Source organism: Apodemus sylvaticus, chromosome 22, assembly GCF_947179515.1.
Source record: "Apodemus sylvaticus chromosome 22, mApoSyl1.1, whole genome shotgun sequence".
Taxonomy (NCBI): Eukaryota; Metazoa; Chordata; class Mammalia; order Rodentia; family Muridae; genus Apodemus; species Apodemus sylvaticus.
In genome coordinates, this window is record NC_067493.1 from 49,493,715 (window position 1) to 49,516,794 (window position 23,080).

Below are 23,080 nucleotides of genomic sequence, written 5' to 3' on the forward strand. Positions count from 1 at the left end.
TGAGCACTCACATGCACACACACATACAGAAACACATACATATATACATATAAACACGCACAAACACACACATGCACACAAACACACACCCACACATATACACACAAACACACACACGCACATGCACATGCATACACATACACGCATGCACACATCCACACAAATACACATAAACACACACAAACACACATACACACATGCACACACACATGTATGAGCACTCACATGCACACACACATATAGAAACACACATATACATATAAACACACACAAACACACACATGCACACAAACACACACCCACACATATACACACACAAACACACACGCGCGCACATGCACATACATATGCATACACGCATGCACACATACACACAAATACACATGAACACACACAAACACACACACACACACACAGCCCCTACATTGGAAGCTCAGCCTCTAGATCAGGGGTTCTCTACCTGTGGGCTGGATCTGTTCAAAGGACCCTTTCACAGGGGATGCAAAACCAGCACATGGGGGTTGCTGCAAGACACCTGTACTTATACACAATGGAGTGGGGGCAGGATGGAGTTCAAGGTCATCCTCAGGGCTGGTACTGGGTGAGACCTTGCTTCAAATAATCAAATGGATAAGGTGTGGTGGTAGGGCCTGTGTGTGTGTGTGTGTGTGTGTGTGTGTGTTCGCGCACATGTGCGTGTCTGCGAACATGCAAGCACGCATACATGTTCACACATGTGTATTCCCATCTTCACAGTGTCCTGGGTGGGGTCAATTCTTGGAGTCAGCCAGGAAGGAACTACAAAGGTTAAAAAAAAAACAAAGCCCAGGCCTTAGCCAGGAGAAGAGGGAACTTTCCAGAGAGGAGCCACTTGGGCTGACTGCAAAGGGGGCCCGGCCAAGCCCACCAGCTCATTTTGCTTCTCTTTCCTGCCATTGCCGGCTCCTCGCCCAGCCCGCCTGCCGTGTAACCGGATAGTTTATCTTACCCCGCCAAGCAGAAATAAAACTACCGAGTCAAACATTGCAAACAGATGCCGCTGTGGCCAGAGCCCAGGGTACAGGGCCGCCGATGCTCTTGTGAGCATCCAGGGAAGGTGGGGATAGCCAGTCTGGTTCCTCCAGATCCTGTGGAGAGTCAGCTGTTCCCGGGATTGAAACTTTGGGGTCACCAAGGGACTTCCAGAAAGAGAGAAGGCGAGGAAATAGCCAAACGGCAAGGGCTTTGCTCTTCTGTGCACTTTCCAACCTTGAGGCTTGCCAGTTTTCAATGGTGACAGCCCTTCCTTCCACAGAGGGAAATTTAGGAAGCATTGAGTTTAGCCTACTTGAACTCCTCTTGAGTTCTCCTAAATGCCCCCGAAGAACACACGCTAAATCCCATAAGCTTCCTTTTCCTAAGTGTCTGCATCTAAGCTCACAGGGGAGTTCTGGAGCTTGGAATAGTTTCTTATATATCTCTTCTTACCGCTTCCCCCAAAATCCTCTAGATGGCTGCCAGCATGGCCTTCTCTCATCTTGGACTCATGCTGCTTTAAATTGTGTGTGTGTGTGTGTGTGTGTGTGAGCACAGGTGACCTAAGAGGAGTGAGGCACTAGTTATTCTGGAGCTAAGTTGCAGGAAATTGTGAACCTGTGTGCTGAGTCCCAAACTGTGATCCTCTGCAAAAGCAGTCAAGTGCTCATAACATTTTGGCCATTTCTTCTTCTTTAAACAAAAGTAGAGAATCTTGCTCTTCATCCCACCAAGTGGCTCCATTGCTCATGGCAGATTTAACTTTGGAGTTCAATGTAATGTGTTTGACACTGGAGAGTTCACTTGTCCGATGAAATGATGTTTAAAATCCATGTCTGAGAGCCAGGACCCTGAGCTGCTGAATGTACCTCCTTCTGGCTCAAGTATCTGCAATCAAGACATAGTTATTTGCCAGGCAGTGGTGGCGCAGACCTTTAATCCCAGAGGCAGAGGCAGATGGATCTCTGAGTTTGAGGCCAGCCTGGTCTATAGAGTGAATGCCAGGACCATCAGAGCTACACAGAGAAACTTGGAGGAGGAGGACAAGAAGGAGGAGAAGGAGGGGGGAGGAGGAGGAGGAAGAAGAAGAAGAAGAAGAAGAAGGAGGAGGAGGAGGAGGAGGAGGAGGAAGAGGAAGAGGAAGAAGAAGAAGGAGGAGGAGGAGGAGGAGGAGGAAGAAGAGGAAGAAGAAGAGACATTTACGTTTAAGTTATGTATGTATATGTATGCTCACACACTGTGGATGTGACCCCCGGGGTCTACATATATTAGGCAAATAAATGTCCTATCTTTGAGCTATACCTCAATTCCCTATTTATTTATTTATTTACTTATTTATTTGAGACAGGGTTTCTCTGTGTAGCCCTGGTTGACTTGAAACTCACTCTGTAGACCAGGCTGGCCTCGAACTCAGAAATCTACCTGCCTCTGCCTCCCAAGTGCTGGGATTAAAGGCGTGCACCACCACTGCCCGGCTTTAATTCCCTTTTAAACTTTTATTTAAATGACATTTCAGGCTGACAAGATACCTCAGTAGTTATGAGGGTACCTGATTCCTACTGTGGACCTGAATTCAATTCACAGTAGACGTGTCAGCATATGACTGCCTGTTAATTCCAGTTCCAGGGGATCCTACACACTTGACCTCTGTGGACCCATGAACTCATGTGGACATACCTACACACAACTAAAATTGCAAAATGACAGCTTTGTTATTATACTTGTTGGTTTGCGCACACATGTGTGGACATACCCTGGCATGCCTATGGAGAGCAAAAGACAACATGTGGGAGTTGGTTCTCTCTTTGCACAATGTGGGTACTGGGGATCCAGCTTAGGGCATCAGGCCTGGGGACAAGAGCCCTTCTTCGCATGCTGGGCCATCTCACCAGCCCTTTCTTCTTTTTCTGATCCAGTGCTACTGGAGCGGAAATGTCTTCAGTCCTGTTTGGTGATTCTCCCACCTCAGAGCCTGGTCACCTCTGCTCACTAACTTCCTATCCAAGCCATCTCAAGATATCATCCCAGGATGGTAAACGCCACCATCCACAGAGGGCCAGCCTCCAGCTTCTTCTAAACCCTTTGGTGGTTTGTATCAGGATTACCAAATAATCGACTGAAGGCTGTACTAACATTCAGTTTCAAATCTTCGTGAGGTGCTAGTGTGCTCCTTAGAGACAAACAAGATAAGGGTGTCATGGCAAGAACCCTCCTCCCGCCCCCTGTGACCCCGTTCTCAGAAAGTGGATGAGAATATTAGAAGTTCAAGGCCAATCTCGGTTGCATGACAAATTTGAAGCCAGCCTGGGCTACAAGAGACCCAGGTGAGTGTACGGGAGCTCAGGATAGCAAGATGGTCCAACAAGTAAAGACTGCCGAAGCCAAGCCTGGCATCCTAAGTTCAGTCCTTGGGAGTCAGCATGAGAACAGGTAGCACACATGTATGCATGTACATGTGTGTATATGTACATGTGTGTATATGCATGCACATGTGTGTATATGCACAAATAAATGTGATAATATAAAAAGGAGAGAATGTAGAACCCAGATAGATCCTGCTGCTTGGCATTCTTTACCGGGGGGTGGGGGGTGGGGGGGGTGGGGAGGGTGGATGTGGGATTTGAACTCAGGACCTCTGGAAGGGCAGTCAGTGCTCTTAACCACTGAGCCATCACTCCAGCCTGCTGCTTTGCATTCTTAATCTTAGAACTAGAGCCTTGATCCTCTTCCTCAAAGCCCTGGGTGTGCCCCTGGCACTACTGGGTGTGCCCTGGCACTACTGGGTGTGCCCCTGGCACCCTGGAAGTACTGGTTAAAAGAATGAAAATGGACGCTGGGAATCAATGCGGAGAGAAAGGATATGAAGGCGAATGGAAAAGAGGGGCCTAGCTCAGCAGAGGGTAGAATGCTTGTGTATAACATAAGGCCCTGGGTTTGATCCTCAGCTCTGAGGGGGAAAATGGAAAAAGAATAAGGAGAATGAAATGGACCATTGTTCTTCTCATAGACATCAGAGGCAAGTGTTATCTTCATAGACATCAGACGAAAGTGTGTGCGCACACACATGCAGACATGTGTGAAGGGGCCAACTTTCAAAATAGCTGGAGCAACTTTGATCAACACTTGTCTATTCTTTTTTCCAAAACCATGTCTTCCTATGTATAAACACTCACACACATATACACTCACACACAGACATTCACACTCACAGACATACTCACACAGACATATACACACAAACGCACATACACATATACTCATATACACTCTCACACACAGACATATACATACAAACACACACAGACTCACACACACATACACACACACACACACACACACACACACGCAGACATACACATTTACACACTCATACATGGACACTCACAAAAACACGCACTGATATATACACACAAACATACACACTCACACATACACACACTTACTCATACACAGACACACATACTCACATACATACACTCATACATGGACACTCACAAAGACATACACACTCTCACACAATGATATATACACACAAACACACACATACACATACTCACACTCATACACACACAGACATACCCAGAAACACACACACTCACACACACACACACACATACATACACACTCACTCATACACACACACACACACACACACACACTCCTTCTCCAAAATGCCTGTGTGCTCAGGGCTCCAGCCAAGCACTTGCTCTGAGACTTGGCGCCACCAGCACCCAGCTCCTTCTTTCCCAGCCCCTTATGGTCTGGTCTCTATCTTAGGCTTGCCTGTGACAGACAGGCCAGGCCAGGCACCCTAGAGGCCACTCCCCCTTCTCAACCTTGGTGTGTGTGTGTGTGTGTGTGTGTGTGTGTAGGGGGGGTGCTGTCTCCTCTGAAACTGATCCCTGATCCGCTGCTGTCTTTGGATCTAATTTGTTTCTCTGTCTGCCGGAGGTTTTGAGGGGTGGGGTAGGGGTCTCGCTAGAAGACTCGGTGGTCACAGGTGACATTAATCATGTCTGCATCCTCTGAGAGAGAGACAGGGATAGGGATAGGATATCAGAGAGGTGACCAGGCATTGCCACATGATTCAAATCACCTCAGCATTGATCCCAGTTCACCCTGAGTTTCAGAAATCACCACAACTGTTTTCCCCCTTCACCCGACCGTCAACAGGCCCTTAAAGGGGCAGGATCCATTTACACCAGGCATGGGGTACATTAGCTAGTTCCTCTCCCATTAAATGTTAACTGCTAGATGTGCCCTGGACAAATTCGATTTACTGAAGATCCTCTTCAAAGGTCCCGAGATGATTAGCTGCCCCGTCCCTTCCTCTGGGCAGGGGTGGGAGTGGGGGGGGTACTTTCCTGGTTTAGCCCCAGTCTCTGACCTGTTGGGTGAGGGGGAACAAAAAAGGTTCTGGGTTGGGTTTGATGGGAATCCCCCACAGTTGTTTAAAAGAGACATAGTTTCTGAAACTGTAATAAGACAGAAAACAAAGAGCCTTGTACAGTCAAAATAACCACAATGCCTCCTGCCCCAGAATGGGAGGAAAAAACGTGCACCCACCACTACCACCACCACCACCAAAATGCAGTTTTCTAGAGAGATGGTTTCTATACAGAGATGCTTCCAGAAGTTTAGTAACAGCACACACCCAATCTGTTGAAGAGAACACTCAGGCTCTGCCTGGGAGACAGGATTTCACTTTGTAGCAACAGTTGGCCTCAAGGAGGCTATAGGTATATACCACTGTGGTCAGCTTCAAAACTCAGTAGGGTGCAAACCAGAGCAAAAGAAAGGCCAGGGACAGAAATTACTGGAGCTCAAGATGGTTCTTTTGGTGGCTTCTCTAATACATGCAGCTCAAGGCCTGCAGTCAAGAGGCTTAGAAAAGCTACATTGTTTCCTGAAGATCTAAGGCTTCTGGTTCCTAATTGCAGGGACTTAAAGTAATCACGTGTTTGGGAAGCAGAAGCAGAAGGGTTTCTGCAAATTCGTGGCTGACCTAGTCTGCATAGTGAGTTCCCCGATAGGTAGGACTATACAACTACACATCTGAGTCACACTCTCTCCCGAAATAAAATGAAATGAAAAAGTAAAATCAAAAAAGCCAGAGAGATATTTGGGGGAGGGGGGGAGTAAGATCAATCAGAAACTTTAGAATGTTCATTGTTCATGCTGCTCTGCAAATCGAAGATAAACATACAATTCTGTTGCATAGGAAAAAAATAAAAGGCCAGAGATATAGTTCAGGAGGGAGAGGGTTTGCTTGCCCAGGGTGCAAGACTGGGACCCTGGGTTTAATCCTTGGCTCTGCAGAGTTATGCACATAGGTGCAGTCTTGCAATCCCAGCACATAGGAGGTAGAAGGGAGAGTCAGAGGATCAGGAGTTCAAGGTCACCTTTGACTACACGGTTAGTTCAAGGCTACCCTAGGCTATGAGAGAACCTAACAAAAAAACAAAAACAAAAACAGAAAAAGCTATAGTGACTCTGGGCTAGAATGAACAAGAAATCAGGAGAGAGCCAGGCAGTGGTGGCACATGCCTTTAATCCCAGCATTTGGGAGGCAGAGACAGGCAGATTTCTGAGTTCGAGGATAGCCTGGTCTACAGAGTGAGTTCCAGGACAGCCAGGGAAACCTGGTCTCGGAAAAACAAACAAACAAACAAACAAAAATCTGGAGAGAAACAGAGGAGGGGGGCAGGGGTGTTGGTGGCAAGGGTGGGGGTGGGGAAGATCCAGCGCTCTGGCAGCAGTGTATATATACAGAGAAAGAGGGAGCCCAGAGAGCGCAGGAGAAGGACAAAGGAAGACACAAGGAGGAAGGGGTGACAGGGAGAAGCCAGGCCATGAAATGTGAAGTCCCTGGCCAGGCTCCTCAGCTCCACCCCACCCTACCCCACCCCCAGAACTTGGGATCTCTATCAGCTTCAGCAGGCTCCGAGTCCCTCTGCTAGTCTGGCGCCCTTGGGGACACTGTGGGGATATCACAAATTAGACATCAGGCCTGCAAGGCGGATTACATCAGGGAGGGCTGGACTGTGGAGAAGATCAAAGACTTGCCTGGCAGGGCTCCCAGTGGGGCCCCCAGGCCTGAATTCCTGGCTGAACCCCTAGGAAACATTCTGATGTACAGATAGAAGCCTGAGCAGTCCTTGCGGGGGCTGCCTCCCCCCATCCTTGGCTGGTCCTCTTCCCCTGTGGTCCTCCCTGGCCTGTCCACATGGGTGAAGAGACACTTAAAGAATAGCAGAGCATAGCCAGGCATGGAGGCACATGCCTGTGAACCCCCAGCACTTCAGAGGCTGAGGCCAAAGGACCTTGAATTGGGCTAGCCTGGGCTACATCTTGAGATTTCCCCATTTCAAAGAAAACAACAAGACGCAAAATAAATACTATGATTTGAAAACAGAAGTGAACTAGGCCTGGCATGGTGACACACACCTGTACAATTCAAGGGGAAAAGGAAGAAAGAACAGGAGTTCAAGGCCAGACCCAGTTACATAACAAGTTTCCAGGCTAGCTCAGGCCACCTGAGACCCTGTTTGAAAAACAAAAAGAAAAAACAAACAAACAAACAAACAAACAAACAAAAAAACCCCAGAAAACCTTAGAAATAGCAGGCCTGGCCCTCCTAGTCCTCAGCTTCTTATGTGTACCAGAAGAACATTCTAGCAACAGTGGGGTGGAGGTGGGGGTCCTGTTTGCAAAGTTGGGAATATTCCCTGGGATAAATAAATAGATTTATTTGTTTCTCGAGCTTTGGTCTCCTGGGTGTAAAACAGAGACCGTGTAAACACCTCTCTCGCCACATTGCTGCTGGCTTTAAATGTGATCACAGACACAGAACACGGAGCCCAGATCCCGGCACGCAGCGAGCCCTCAGCACATGGTGCACCACCGTGTTTGCAAGACACAAGCCAGATTGCCATCACAGACAGGGGCTAATATATGGCATCTTGCTCTGGCCGAGAATTGGAACATTGTGATTAGAAGCTAGAAGAGAAGGGACAAAAAGAGCCTGTCCTCAAGTGCACAGTGACAGACCACAGACGCTCCTGGCAGCCAGAGGGGCTGAGGAAGGACAGACCAGATCATATTAATAACAATAAATTATATCTACACTGTGATTCATGCTTCTCATTACGCTATCTTACAGTATGGCAGGAAGGGTGTAGCAACCTTATTGTTTGTCACGGGTGTGTTAACGCCCTGTAGTTATTGGAGATGATACTGTTTTTCATGCTGTTGGTTGGGATTCCTCTTACTGTCCAAACTGGGAAAACAAAGGATTGGAGAAAGCTAATTCTTTGCCCAAGTTAAAGTTGATGCCAAGATTCGCATCTGGGAGTTGGTGAGATGGCTCAGTGGGTAAAGGCACTTGTGGCCACTGCACGGATGACCAGAGTTCGATTCCCCAGGACCCCTGTGCTGGAAGAGGGAACTGGCTCCTGAGAGAAAGTGGTTCTTGGACCTCCTCACACGCCATGAGCCCCATGCCCCGCACACACACACTAAATAACTAGATGTTCAAAACAAGACAAAAGATTCTAAACCGTGTTTTCCAGCCCAGCTTCCTAGTTGTGCCTGTGAGACATCTCCCTTTCCGTTCTGCCAGGCCCTAACTCTCCATGGGTTGGGGGTGTAGGGGTCTTGACTTTCTTTCTTCCATGATGGATGGGTCCACTTTTGTCTCCTTGTCAGCTAAGGGTGAAACAATCAAGGATCCCTTCTGAGTCTGGACCTTAAGATGAAGAAGGACTGTAATCCCAGCATCTCAGGAGGAAAGGCAGAAGGAGAGTTCCAGGCCACTCTGGGCAACTTAGAGACTCTCAAAAACCAAAATGAATCAAAAGGGATGGAAACTGCAACGAGTCACAGTGCAGTGGATGACCTACTCAGCGCAGACAGGCCCCGTGCTCTAGCACCCAGTAGGTAGACCTCTTGCTTGTCCAGTTCCCTAGCAAGAGAAACAAAGCCCCCAACCTCCTCTACCTCTCTCCTCACTCTCACCCCTACCCAGAGTCCCAGGATGGTTAAGAACCTCCAACCCCACAGGCAGCTAGCTCTCTTTTGCACTTGGCCAAGGTTGGGGGTGGGCATGACTCCATTCTGACTTGTACTTCCTCTCTCTGTTGCCAGACTTCTAGTTGGCGCGGCTCACCGGCTCTCTCTGTGCTCACTGTCTCTTCCCCCTGAAACTCAAAGCCTGCTTAAGACCCAGTTGGTTCAGAGCTCACGTGCCTTTGGGTTCTGTTAGTCTGGAAAATGAGTGCAGCCGGCAGACAAGAAACGGGGCGGTGGATAGGGGAAAGAAGACCTGATGAGCCCCCCTCATTCTTCCCCATCCCATGGTGATTTCCTTTGTCTCCTTCCCAATCCCAACCCACCTCCCCACCCCCCAGCCCATGAGCCTGGAGGCTTCCCAATAAAACAGTATTGTAACCTTATCTAAGACGAGCGAGCACAGTCCGTGTGGAATGGATAAGGTGTAATTAATAACAGAAAATAAGGCTGGCCCCTCTTGACCTCTGACCCTCGTATAAATGTCTTAAGTTTTATGACAACCAAGCACAAAATTAGTGTGTGCGGGCTTGCACGCACGCATGTGTGAGTGTGTCGGTGGCGTCAGGGCTGAACGGATACCCTTGTCTGGTGAGTATTCTCACAGTGCTGGCTGGAACTGGTTTGTGTTTCTCAGGAGACTGGCCTCTCGCTGAACCCACTGCCTGAGAGAGTCATCTGAGATCTGAGAGTGGAGAGTCTGCCAGGGTCTCCAAGGACCCCGTGTCTATGGACACGTGTGACTTTACAGGAGGGTTATGTGTACACGCCAGCATTCCAGAGGCTGAAGCAGGGAGACTGGGAGCTACAGGCTACCTTGGATTACCTAGGGAGAACTTATCTACAAAGAAAGCACCTGGGGGGGGGGGTGTGGCCCACACCTGTGATCCCAGCACTCAGGAGGCAGAGGCAGGTAGAGCTCTGTGAGTTTAAGGCTAGCCTGGTCTACATAGCCAGGGATTTAGAGAGAGAGACCAATAAAAACAAAAGTGATTGTCTTGTAGTCAATCACACACACACACACACACACACACACACACACACACACACACACATTTTTTTAGTTCATTGTGATATTTCCTAGCCTTAAGGGGAAGGTCCCCATTAGCCACATCTTTTCAGTAGCAGTGAGGTTTCATTGGTTTGATGCTATAATCCTTTGGGTCTCAGGATTTCATGGTTAAGAACAAAACAAACAAACAAACAAAAAACTCTCCCAAAAGCCACAATAAGGTACTTACTCCAATGAGTCCTTACTGTGGCTGCTTAGCTACGGGAGAATGAAGGCACCATGTTTGGCCAGTTACCGAGGTGCAGGCCTGTAATCCCGCATTCGGGAGGCTAAGGTAGGAAGAGTGTGAGCTGAGGCTAACCTGGGCTACATAGCAAGACTTCGTCCCAAAGAAGGAAAGAAAGTAAGAGACAGGGCAAAACGCTAAGCATGTTATGTGGAGGGCTTGGACAACCCGGGCAAATGGAATCGCCACAGACTGCGGTCTCCCTGGAGTCGACAGAGAACTGAGTCCCGGAGCCGCTGTCTTTCAGAGTTGAAGGATGCCGTAACCGGTGCGGTTTATCTTAATGGCTCCCTCACTGTGTTCGTTTAAAGTAATATTATCTTGCTTTAAAGGTCACTGCGCTGGCCGGAGCTATTGGATTCCCATGATTCATTCCGTGGAGATATTCAACTTTTTTTTTTTTTTTTTTTTTTTTTTTGTGGCGTCCTCGGCACCCACATCTGGGTTAATGGAAGCCACACCAGCCGCGAAGTCAGTAGCTTTGAATCCTCCGGGCCTGAGGAGGCCTGGCCAGGGTGGACCAGCCGGGTCCTTTTGATCAGCAGCGACAAGTGAACCAGAGGTCACACATGTCTGGGGCCTGTGCTTTGGCCCCTACCAGACAGCAGCAACTGGGCCCTGTCCTGTTCCCTCCCACCACGGCCCTGGGAGTTGAGTTTCCTAAGCTTGCTGTCTCTGGGTAGACTGTCCCAGGACCTCAGGGCAACGGAGGGACTTTCTTCTGGAAGATCCCAGCCCTAAATCACTGAAGGAGACGACTTTGCCCAACCCTAAGCCTCCCCCGGCTCCCCCTTCCATCTTTGGCTCCTGCAGACGTGGATGAACCCAGTCCTTCTTCCCCGGGGGAATTCCTGCTCCTGGATGTCAGGTGACAGACAAATTTGGAAGGAGATCTCTCTCTCTCTCTCTCTCTCTCTCTCTCTCTCTCTCTCTCTCTCTCTCTCTCTCTCTCCAGGGGGAGTCACTGGGCTGGGGAGTTCTTTTATAGGCATGCCTGAACTCTGGAGGGCCCCCAAACTGACAGCCACCTCTGCCTGCTAAATTGATCATATATTTTCCTGACATTATGTCACCTGTGACAAATGTGTTTGCTGGTCATATTTTTACGGTACTTCTTCCAGGGGGTGGGGCTCCACCGAAGGTTGGGGGGGGTGTTGGCGTGATTTATCTGGAAGGAGAGGGAGGGGGATTGCTTATCGCTGGCATCAGAGGTGGGATTTCCCAATCGCCACCACCTCTCTTTTGTTTGGGGGCCAAAAGACAGCGTGGCCTGGTCTGATTAAGGAGTTTAGGAAGTTCTGAGGGCTTTGAGCCTCATAAAGCTGACAAGGGCCAGGACGCGGGGACAAGCCAGCTCTTCATTTGGCATCTTTTAGGGGACTTCATCTCCCTATAGGTAGTTCCTGGAACTTGTTGCCAGGGTGACAAGGTCTTAATTGGCATCTGGTGTTTCCTCCTAGAGGCTTGAGGTTCGGCCATATAATGAGTTGAACAAGATCTTAAACAACGGGGCTCCAAAACAATGTAATATTTGTTAGGGGATTAAGTTAAGAGATCAGAAAAGGAAGAATGTTCATTTCACCTTTATTCCATAGCAGGGGCTAGCCCGGACCTTTGTAGACTTTTGTGCAAGGTTTCCTCACACTGACCTAGTGCTGGGAATGGAATACCTGTTCTTAATTGCGAGGAAGTCAGTTGTTCCCATTCTACAGATAGGGAAGTTAAGGCTGAGCTCTCAAGCCCTAGAATCTTCCTTGAGAAGTAAAATCTCAGGTAGCATGGCTGTTACCAAGGAGTGCTCCCAATAGTCTTGGTGACATGTGTTGGGTAGTTATGTAGCTGAGAGTTAAGGGCTGGTGAGAAGGCTCAGTGGATGAAGGGGCTTGTCTTCAAGCCTAATAATATGAGTTCAATCCATGGCAAAAAGAGAGAGCCAGCACCCATGGGCTTCCAGCCTTATAGACCTTATGGACACAGGGCCTTACACAGGCTAGGCAAGAGCTTTACCACTGATCTGCAATTCCAGACTTTTAAATAATTTGTCTTGGGGCTGGAGAGATGGTTCAGCGGTTAAGAGCACTGACTGTTCTTCCAAAGGTCGTGAGTTCAATTCCTAGCAACCACAGGGTGACTCACAATTATCTGCAATGTGATCTGATACCCTCATCTGATGTGTCTGTAGACAACTATTGCATACTCATATACATACAAGTAAATAAATCTTTTTTTTTGTTTGTTTGTTTTTTGGATTTGGTTTTTTCAAGACAGGGTTTCTCTATATAGCCCTAGCTGTCCTGGAGCTCACTCTGTAGACTAGACTGGCCTCGAACTCAGAAATCCACCTGCCTCTGCCTCCCAGAGTGCCACCACCCAGCTCTAAATAAATCTTAAAAAAATTAATTTGTGTCTTTTTGTCTAAAGTGGGCCTTGCTCTATACCCTGGCTGATCTGGTGCTCAGCATGTAACCCAAGCTAGCCTGCACCCTGTGATGCTCTTGCCTTGACCTCTTAAGGGCCAGGAATTCAGGGAATATACGACCACGCTTGGCTCTAAATCCTAATTTCTTGAGGTCTAACTGTCACATTTAGGACAGTGGGTCTCCTTGATGCCTTCCTCCAGTCATACTGGATACATACTTACACATACACACACACACACACACACACACACACACACACCCTCCATCAGCTTCATTCCAAGTGTCGACAGCATTCCGTGTTTTGCCCATGACCCAGCAAACACAGGAGGTCTACCCTCCACCAGTGATTGTTTTGCAAGAACAGAATCCAAAATCCCTAATAATTCTTCAGGGAATATAGAATGTTTATTTATTTTGTTATTGTTATTTTGAGGCAGGGTAGGTAGCCTAGGTTGGCCTTAAACCCACAACTGCACTGTCTCACCCAGGCTCAGCAGAAGAGACTATGGGCCCCTTGATGGCTGAGGGCTGTCACCATCTAAGTGGCCTTTCTCTTCATCTGAAGGAGTGGAGTGTCTTGGACATTTGGACTGCCAGTCGAAGCACCTGTGTGGGGATATGGGGTAGCCTGGGCCCACGCAGGGATATCAGGCTTTTCACAGTGCAACCCAGAGCTCCAGGAACAAACATGTCAGCAAAGACATAGAACTCAATATCTCCTCCTATGACTTGTCTGGAAAGCATTTGTAACCTTGAATCTGTCTGCTGATGAAGAAGAGACTCCAGACCCACACAGTATGAAGGAGGGCTTTCAAATCGGCAGACATAAATATATATAAAGCTCCATTTCATTGTTAAAAAATATGAGGCTAGAAAGACTCCATGAAGCCAGGCAGAGGTAGCACATGCCTTTGATCCCTGAACTTGGGAGGCAGAATTAGGCAGATCTCTGTGAGTCTGAGGCCAGCCTACTTGAGAAAGAGCAAGTTTCAGGACCCCCAGAGCTACACAGAGAAACCCTGTCTGAAAAAAAAAACAAAAATCGAAAAACAAAAACTAGTAAGTCAAACCAAACAACCCCCCAAACCAAAATCAAAACAAACAAACAAACAAAAACCCCAAATAAACAAAAGAAAGAAAGGCTTCATGTTTAGCTTCCTTTTTTGTTTTTTTCGAGACAGGGTTTCTCTGTGTAGCTCTGGTTGTCCTGGAACCCACTCTGTAGACCAGGCTGGCCTTGAACTCAGAAGTCCGCCTGCCTCTGCCTTCCAAGTGCTGGGATCACAGGCGTGCGCCACCATGCCTGGCTCACGTTTAGTTCATGATGTATCAAGTTTGGTGTGAGCTGAGCCCACAGCTGGGGAATAAGGAAAACAAATCTGGGCTGGAGATATCAGAGTGTGGAGACATCAGAGTGTGGAGACATCAGAGTGTGTAGACCTTGCTTAGCAGGATGTCCTGGGTGTGATCCCAGCTCCACAGAAACCAGGCATGAGGGTGCACACCGGTCATCACAGCAGTCAAGGCACGGAGGCAGGGGGATGAGAAGAAGCTCAAGGTCACCCTCAGGTACATAGAGAGTTGGAGGCCAGCCTTGGCTACTTAAGAAGACCCTGTCTATAAACCAAACGATACCCCTCGACAAAACAAGACTGGAGAGATAATGCAGCCGGGAAAGGGTTTGCCTTGCAAGCACGAGGATCTGAGTTTGATTCCCAGAATCCCAATGAAGAGACAGGGCTGGGGGGTGGGGGTGGGGGGGTGGGCAAGCTCTTGCAATCTCAGCTCTACGGAGGCAGGAAAGATGATTCCCGAGAGAGCTCCAGGTCAGGGCAACAAGAGAAGAGACATTGTGTGTGTGCATGGTGACTGAGGAATGGTGTGTGTGTGTGTGTGTGTGTACTTTAATGACAAGGCAAGAAGCTTTAACATCAACATAATATCCCACCCCAATCCCAGTATCTAGTATACATTTGCCATTCACATGGTGTTTGCTGAGTGAATGCAAGACCTTTCTGTGCTTAAGGTGATGAAAGAGCTGACCTGCTTCCTTGTGTGGACAGTAGACCTGGAAGCCTGCAGCTTGGTTGTATGAAATTCATCTTCCCCAGGGCCTACAAAATGAAGCATCCTCTGGAGGTTTTCAACAGAAAAAAAAAAAAAAGTTCCAGATCCTGTCTGGCTTCTGTGTGGAAAAGGATGTACTTTCTGGTCCAGCTGACCTCCATTCCCCCCACCCCCACCCCCAGTTGCTTCAGACACAAAAATGACGGGGGAGGGGGGCGGTAGTAAAAGCCACCATGAGCACAGCAACAAATTCAGCTGGTGTGTGGGGAGCAGGACCCTCAAAATACAATTAAAACCTGGTCAGGCTCCGGAAAACTGCATTACTGACCCTCAATCAGGCCAGAGAGCACATGTGGTGCAGACCTCTCCCTGGGGGACGCTTCTTCCAAGGGCTGTCATCAAGGGCAGCCATCTCCCAACTCCATGGTGGCCGAACCCTATGAGGGCCTGTGCCTTAGAGATGGGATTCCTGATGGAGGAAGGAGCCCGTCCAGGGTCACTCTGCACTGCTGCAGTCTCTCTCTCTCTCTCTCTCTCTCTCTCTCTCTCTGTGTGTGTGTGTGTGTGGTATATGTGCATACATGTTTGTGTTCATACGAGCCACAGCATAATCATAGAGTCATATAGGTCAGCCTCTAGTGTCAATAGTCAATCTACTTCTTCCACACTGCTCTCTCTCTGTGTATCTGTGTCTGTATGTCTGTCTCTGTCTCTGTCTCTGTCTTTCTCTGTCTCCTCCCTCCCTCTCTCTCTCTCTCTTTCATTTTCCGGACAGAGAAGCCCTGGCTCTCCTGGACAGGCGTAGAACACACAGACATCCATCAGATACCACCCAGCACGGGATCTCTTGTTGGAAACTGCCTGCACCAGGCTAGCGTGCCAGAGAGAGATTATAGATGCGGGGCTATTGAGTCCGACTTTATGTGGATTCTGGAGGGCTAAATTCAGGTCCCCACGCTTGTGCTGCACCACGTGATTTACCCACTGAGCCAGCTCCCCACCCTCTGTGGGCTTTCAGTTCCTCACGTGTGTGGATGTTGAAGAGGACAGATAGGCTGAGCCATTCTGACATCCGTTGAGCGGAAGCAGCTCACTCATCCAATCAACATTTCGTTCGATGCCTGTCCCCACAAGCCCGGCACCTTAACTAGGCACAGCATTTGCAGGAGACACTGGGTAATTCTTCCAGATAATTTTAGTTGTCAGGGGTTGTGGTCTTGAGTGTTTTGTAGAAACCAAAAATGCAGCTAAGATTTGTTTTGACACATGGGATGGTCCCTAAGTGGGCATCGGATTCTCACGGCTGTGGCAGACTATCTTAAAACAAATTAAGGATTTGGGGAGATGGCCCAGTGGTAAACCACTTGCCAGGCAGCGAGTTTAGATAATTAGAAACTACATACAGCTGGATTCAGTACTTGTGTCTGTACCTAAGGCTTCTATGGTGAGATGGGAGTCAGAGACGGGAGTCAGCCAACACTTACTAGCCTGCTAGCCTGGTATACGAAGCAGCTGATGAAAGCATCTGCCTTGAACCCAGTGCCGGGGGCGGAGGGCGGTGGGGGCTGGGAGGGTGAAGACTGACCTCAGGTTTTCTTCTGACTTCCGCACGCGTGCTGAGACACGTGTGTGCCCACATTTACACACATGCTCGTACACACTTTCACCCACATATACACACAATGATAAGGAAATAGCAATAACAATTAAAATAAGGGACGGTATACCCTTGCAATTACAGAGCTTGAGAGGCTGACGCAGGAGGATCGTAGTGAGTTTGAGGCCAGGCTGAGTATCCTCTCTTACTTATCTTCATTTTATGTGCATTAGTGTTGTGTTGGCTACATTTCTGTATGAGGGTTTCAGATCACCTAGAAAAGGAATTACAGACAATTGTGAGCTGGCATGTGGGTGCTGGGAATTGAACCTGGATCCTTTGGAAGAGCAGTCGCTGCTCTTAACCACTGAGCTATCTCTCCAGCCTCAGATATATTCTATCTTAAAACAGTAAAAAAAATTTTTTTTAAAAATTTAAATCCCCCAAATAGAGAATTTAAGAGGGAAGATTTATTTATTGCAGTGAGTGATTATTTGAGGCCAGGTCTCAGGTAGCCCAGGCTAATCTCAAACTTCTTCATGAGCCAGGATGACCTTGAACTCCTGATCCGTCAGCCTTTGTCTTCTGGTGTTCCCTACAGACATGTGCCAACATGTTCAGCTGTTCCTCACAAACTTCTGCCTGCCTCTTCCTCCTGAGCGCTGGAATTAAAGGTGTGTCTCACCACACCTGGCTGTTGTTTTCTGAGACCAGTTCTCATTATGCAGCCCAGGCTATCCTGGAACTCCAGAAGCTGACCAGAGTGGCCTCGAGCTCACAATGACCTTCAACCCCGCCAGAGTTCTGGAATCTCAGGCCTGCACTTTCGTATCCTGCTGAGAAGGGTTGAACATTTTGTCTTAGCTCACAGGTTCAGAGGGGTCGATTCTCCCCTGCCTGTCTGACTCTACCCCTCTGGGTAGGTGGAGAGGCTGTGGCAGAACAGGGTCGCCTCCTTCCTCCAGCAAGGTGTCCACCTCCCTAACAACATTCTTCAGAGTCCGTTGGCTGTGAGCCAATCCTTTAACATAACCTGGTGGGCCACCCAGACCGTGTCACCCCATGACGAAGAAGTATCAACGGTGCTAAGGCCGATCAATGAACCCCAGCTGCACTAATTACAAAATAGTGCCTAAGACAGATGGCGGACAGAGGCATGGTCCTGGGTGGGTTCCTTGAAGTTGGTCAGCCTTGCTTTTCTTCTCCACTTCCCTCCCCATTTCTCCATCACTCTATCCTCTCTCACCCTCTCACCCCCCCCCCCATTCCCTATCTCTCCTCTCCATTCCCCCAGCCTTCCCCATCTTTCTTTCTCTGGATCTCACATAGCCCAGGCTGGCCTCAAATTCACTACGTATGTGAGGTCGACCTTGAACTCTCATCCTCCTGTCTCTACCTCCACACCAGATGGTCTTGGTGCTAAGGTTCAAACTCAGGGTCCTGTATGTGCTAGGCAAGCACTCCCCCATGGAGAATGAGCCCTATTTTAAGTGATGGGGCCTGGGGAGAGGGTCCCTGGAAGGATGTCAGGGGCCTTTTTCTTGTTTTGCACGCAGCGTTGACCCTCTGAACCTGTTGCTGACGGGGACGTATGTGCATGCGTGCCTGTGCGTGTGTGTTTAGAGTGGCGTGGGCCGTGTGTTTGGACTCCTGTGGTCATCTGTTTATGTCTGTATGCCTCAGCATGGCTCTGCTCGAAAGAGCTTTACAGTCATTTCCTTCTCTCACGTGCCAACGAGACACATGTGGCCGGCTGAGGACTTGACTCCATCGGGAGAGGAGATTAAGGGACGACTGGTAGGGTTGACTTTTCTTTTGCTGGATTTCTCTCTTCCTTGTCCTCATTCCAGTTCCTTTGACCCTCCTCCCTGCCCCACTCCCCACCTCAAGCCATAAAACCAGAGGTCTATAAACTCCCTGCGAAGAAGCTTTAAGCTTTGAAGTTCAGTCTAAGCAAACTTTGCTTTGGGGACTTGAGTCCAACTTGGGAAGCATCAAAAATTCTTCCTGGTGGGGGGGCAGTGAGTTGGCTTAGTGCAGAAAGGTGCCTGCCACCAAGCCGAGCCTGCTGATGTGAGTTCTATCCCCTGGGACCTACACAGTGCAAGGAGAGGGACTTGCTCCTGAAACGTTGACCTCTGACCTCCACATACATGCTGACGGGGCACAAGCACACTCACAAACATACTTTGAAATCTGGCTCCGGGGATTCCTTCATTGAATGGGTTGGGGATGATCTGGAGATTCTCAATCTGGGTGGTGTCGTGGACGTTGGGGTCCAATTATTCTGTGCTGTGGTATTTGCATCTGCATCCTGCAAATATGTGCCTTGAATATGTCAGCCCATACTCTCTAGATGTTTTTTTTTTTTTTTTTTTTTTTTTTTGCTTCAAATCCCCCAAGGCATGCCATTCATAAGGATGGTTGTATGGAGGCAAGATAAGAAGTTCAAGGTCATTTCCTGCTTCATTGAGAATTCCAGGCTAGCCTGGGCTGCTTGAGACTTTTAAAACAAAACCATGTAATATGCTATTGCATGATTCCACCTTTTAATTTCTTTCTTTCTTTCTTTCTTTCTTTCTTTCTTTCTTTCTTTCTTTCTTTCTTTCATTAATTTTTCAAGATGATGGATAATGTAGTCCCCTGGCTGTCCTGGAACTCCCTTTGTAGACCAGGTTGGACCCATAGAATTCTGCCTTCCTCTGCTTCCCAAGTGCTGGGATTAAAGGTTTCAGCCACTGCTGCCCTGTCTCATGGCTCCTCAGAGTCCTGAAGAGCTTGCAGAGCTGACCTGTGTGGTTAGAAGTCACAATGGAGTGGTGTGTGTGTGTGTGTGTGTGTGTGTGTGTAAGAGGTCACCCTGTAATTCAGCATTCTGGTCTACAGAGTGAGTTCCAGGACAGCCAGGGCTATACAGAGAAACCCTGTCTCGAAAAAAACAAATCCAAAAAAAACCAAAAAACAAAAAACAAAAAACAGGGTTTTTCTGTACAAGACCGCAGTCCTGGCTGTCCTGGAACCTTCTCTGTTGACCAGCCTTGCCTTAAACTCAGAGATCTGCCTGCCTCTGCCTTCTGAGTGCTGGGATTAAAGACTTGTGCCACCACACCTGGCCCAGTGTTTTCCTTTGTTGTTTATTTCTATTTTAAATATAAGGTCTTACTTTGTAGCTCAGGGTAGCCAGGAATTTGTGACAATCCTTCTGCCTCACCCTTCTGCTATCTGGGATTCCAGGTCAACGTTCTCAGTTAATTTGTGAACACCAGCCATAACATATGACCTCCAAAAACCTTCTGTATCAGATTAAATAAATAAATAAATAAATAGTTTTAGTATTAGAATTTTTTTAATTATACTGATTGTGTATATATGTGTGAGTGTGTATGTGTGTATTTGTGTGAGTTTGTATGTGTATATATATGAGTGTATGTGTGTGCATGTATGTGAGTGTGTGTGCATGTGTGTGTACATGTGTGTACATGTGTGTATGTGTATGCACCTGTGTGTGCGTGCGCATGCACGCATGTGCGTGTTTGCAGACTATGTTTACATGAGTGTGTATACTAGAGGGCAACATGAGAAGTTTATTCTTTCTTATCATGAGGAATCTCAGGATCAAACCTGGGCTTGGTGGCAAGTATCTTCACCCACAAAGAGCTATCTTGGCAGCCCAGTTTTGGTGTTTTGGGGCAGAGTTTTATGTAGTTCACTACCCCCCAAGAGATTATAAGGCTAGACCACCAAATTCAGCGTCTGCATTTTCTCCAGCATCTTTGGGGTGGGGTAGGGTGGGATGGGGGACTGAGGAAGTGTTTAGAAACAAGCAGGTCACAAGATGTGCCCGAGAGACCCCCAGTGTGCATCCCAGAGGGCTCCTCAGTTTTGGTGTTTGGAAGACCTTGTGTGGATGCTTAATGTATCCTCTCCAGCTGGTCAGCATTTACAAACTGGGGCACATCTGCTCTTGGCAGTCAGCATGGACCAGTGAGGCAGAAAACCCTCAACACTAGGATGGATCTTACACAGTATCAAGACAAGCCAGAGCCCCAATGTGGGGCTCCATGAAAAATCTGAGATGATTCACCAAAAGACCACTTGTTGGCTGGGCCTGTAATCCAGCCAACAGGAGGCAGAAGTGTGGGGGTGGGGGCTGTGAGTTTGAGGCCAGGTTGGCTACAGAGTGAGTTCAGGACCAACCTGGGCTATAGAATGAGATCCCGTTCTTCCCTCCCTACCTCCTCTTGATCACCTGGCCTCCTCTCCTTCCTTTCTGAGTTTCCAGCTACCTTGAGACCTATAGCTGTTTCACTCTGTGAACAGCTTCCCTGCACACACCCCCCCCCCCAAGTTCACACTTGGGTGTTTCACCCTGTGAACATCCCCCAGTTCACACTTGTATGCAGAGATGAGGGCTCTGCAGAGGAGTCACCGTAAAGTATAAGGAACACTGTTTGTTTCCAGGTACCGAGCTTTGCACACTGTGCATAGGAGCCCTGGAAAACCCATACCCACGTGTTCAAAGACACCCTCCCTCCCCATGCACACATGGTCAGACAGGCAAAAGATCTCCAGATATGGAGACGTGTGCCCATGGCACAGAAAGCCCATAGCAACATGCACACCCCAACAAACACACACACACACACACACACTCAGAGAGAGAGAGAGAGAGAGAGAGAGAGAGAGAGAGAGAGAGAGAGAGACAGACAGACAGGCAGACAGGCAGACATAGAGAGAGAGAGAGACAGGGGGAGAGAGAGAGAGAGACAGGGAGAGAGAGAGAGAGAAACCCATCCAGATCCCCCTTTTGATCACATTTCTTGTATTACAAATGCCCCAGAATGGCCAGAAACATGGGACCACATACGGCATCCATCCCTGGCCGTTTGTAGGAGCCCCTGGGCAATGAACTCACTGAGTTCTAAGCCAGGGCGTGGTTCTAGATGTTTGGATAACATCTTTGCCTCTTACAGTGGCTGCGGTCACTTCCTGGAGGAGACCTGACCTTGCAAGGGGGTTTCCCAGAGAGGCAAGCAATATGTAAATGCTCCAACGAAAGCTTGAGGACTCCTGATGAGGAAGACTCTCAGTGACCAGGACAGGGGGTGACACCCCCCCATCCTCCCCCAGACAAAATAAAAAACAGCAATCTTCCAGCTCCTTTCTCCGAGGTCTAATTACAGATGCCTTGACATTCCTCCTGCATTAAATTTCCTTACAAGACTTGCCAAGAAGAAACATTTGGGAACTGTGTTTTGGGTTCAGTCCCGTCTGGGAGTCACCCGTACTCTATTTGTTGCTGGATGACAAAACACTTAATTACAACAGGCACAGTGCGCACAACATTGCCACACTGAATTCTCAATCCACATCACACACCCGGGTACCGACAGTGGCCTTTTGTGAAAACCCACGTCTCTGATCTCACATTAATTACTACACAAATATACTCATTGTGGGTACCAGGCTTATAGGATGGAGTCCTCTTGACACATGTTCACAATAAAAACACATTTTTCCACTCCCTTCCCCTGACCCTGAGTGCGGGGGTGGGGGCCTGGGCAGGGACAGATGAACATTTTTCAAGGAGAATTCCGTTTGTTCTTTCCCGCCTTTTATTAATGAGACCCTAAGACCCGGCATTCCTGGCTTCTAACAGCTTCCCTTACTTGTGCTTCTATGCCCTGGGAGAGGCAGATTAGATTAGATTAAAGACCGGGAGACACCTCTGGAAATCCATCCCATCCAGAGGCCATTTGGCTGATAGGGCCTAGGGGTAGGCGGTAGGGAGGTGGAGGGTGGTCTGTTTGTCTGCCTGTCTCTCAGTGGCTTGCTGGTGGTCTCTTAGCAAACACCTTGTTCTGGTGGCATTTGCCCCCTTCCCCCACTTCAGAAGTCTATATCAAGCTTTTTGGGGCCTGAAATGTGGTTCAGCTGGCAAAAGGTGCTTGCTGCTAAACCTGATGACACGAGTTCGATCCCTGGGACTCCCAGGGTGGAAGGGGAGACCTGAATTCTCTAAATTGGCCTCTGTTTTCCACTGCATGTATGAGCAACGACCCTACCAAATAGAAAGACAAATAATTAAAAAAGAACAGGTTTATAGCCTTTGATTGTGGTCTGAATTTATGGTCAGTGACATGTTTTAGAGGGACCCAAGTCTTCCCTTATAGCCTCTCAACAGTTCCTCCAAATCTCCCCGCGCCCCCTCCCCCAGAAAAAATAGATGGAAGGAAACATCTTTCTGTGCCATCCCCTCTTCCTCGGTCCCCTAGGTTAGTCTGATGATGTCATGGCAGTAACCAAGGCAACACACTGTGACATCACACCTCAAAGAGTACCCCTGACCTTGGCCTGGAATTCAAAGGAAAATCAGCCCATAAACTTCTAAAGCTAGCAGGAGATAAATATCCTTAGTCATAAAAGAACAAACGATGTTTGGGGTGAGGGGCCTGGGGGAAGCATACTGTAAAAGTCCGTGCCAGATTTTCCAGGAAGTGCCAGCGGCCATTAAATCAGAAAGGGAGCGAGACCAAGGGGGTCAGGGAGCCTGCCCGCGATCTTAGCCCCGATCTTAGCACCCACTAGGTGAGGGGGGTCTCTACGGAAACAGTGTA